Source organism: Propithecus coquereli, unplaced genomic scaffold, assembly GCF_000956105.1.
Source record: "Propithecus coquereli isolate 6110/MARCELLA unplaced genomic scaffold, Pcoq_1.0 Scaffold59, whole genome shotgun sequence".
NCBI classification, from domain to species: domain Eukaryota; kingdom Metazoa; phylum Chordata; class Mammalia; order Primates; family Indriidae; genus Propithecus; species Propithecus coquereli.
This window is the reverse complement of record NW_012151840.1, coordinates 5352971-5353732: the sequence shown is the minus strand read 5'-3', so window position 1 is coordinate 5353732 and position 762 is coordinate 5352971.

Below are 762 nucleotides of genomic sequence, written 5' to 3'. Positions count from 1 at the left end.
GGCATCGGGTAGAGGGCAGAATGGGCATAGATATTGAGTAGGGGCAGAGTTGGCATAGACACTGAGTAGGGGGCAGAGTGGGCATAGTAGGGGGCAGAGTGGGCATAGGCATTGGGAAGGGGGCAGAGTGGGCATAGACATTGAGTAGGGGCCAGTGTGGGCATAGACATTGAGTAGGGGCCAGTGTGGGCATAGACATTGAGTAGGGGGCAGAGAGGGCACAGACATTGAGTAGGAGGCAGAGAGGGCATAGACATCGAGCAGGGGACTCGTGGAGGTCCTGTGGTCTCAGAGGGAATGGAAAGGGGAGCTGACCCGGAACGGCTGGGTGGTGTAAAAGCTATGGATATACAGAAAGCTATAATGTGTTGACTCCAGTCCACACAGTTGTGTGATTGTGTGCTGTATGGCTTTTTCCAGGTGTGCTTAGAAGTCTAGCCATTGGACCCAAGAGAGGGTTGTGGAATGGATTTATGGCTAGGGATGTGCTGGGGGGTATAACTAAAGGACAAAAGGGTGCAGGAGTTGAGGGTGTAGGTAAGAAAGAAATCTGCTTGATTGAGCATTGAGTACAGGACAAGGAAGGGGCGAGGACACAGAGGTGGGTAGGCAGCAAGTCTCCATGAAATCAAAGAGCAAGTTGAGTGGAAACGAAGGAAGACAAGAGCTGGAGATGTAAGAAGTTATTGGTACAGTCTAATCTTTCAGCGAGTTTAATATTAATACGTTGTAGGGAGAGCCCTTATAAATGATGCCGGAATT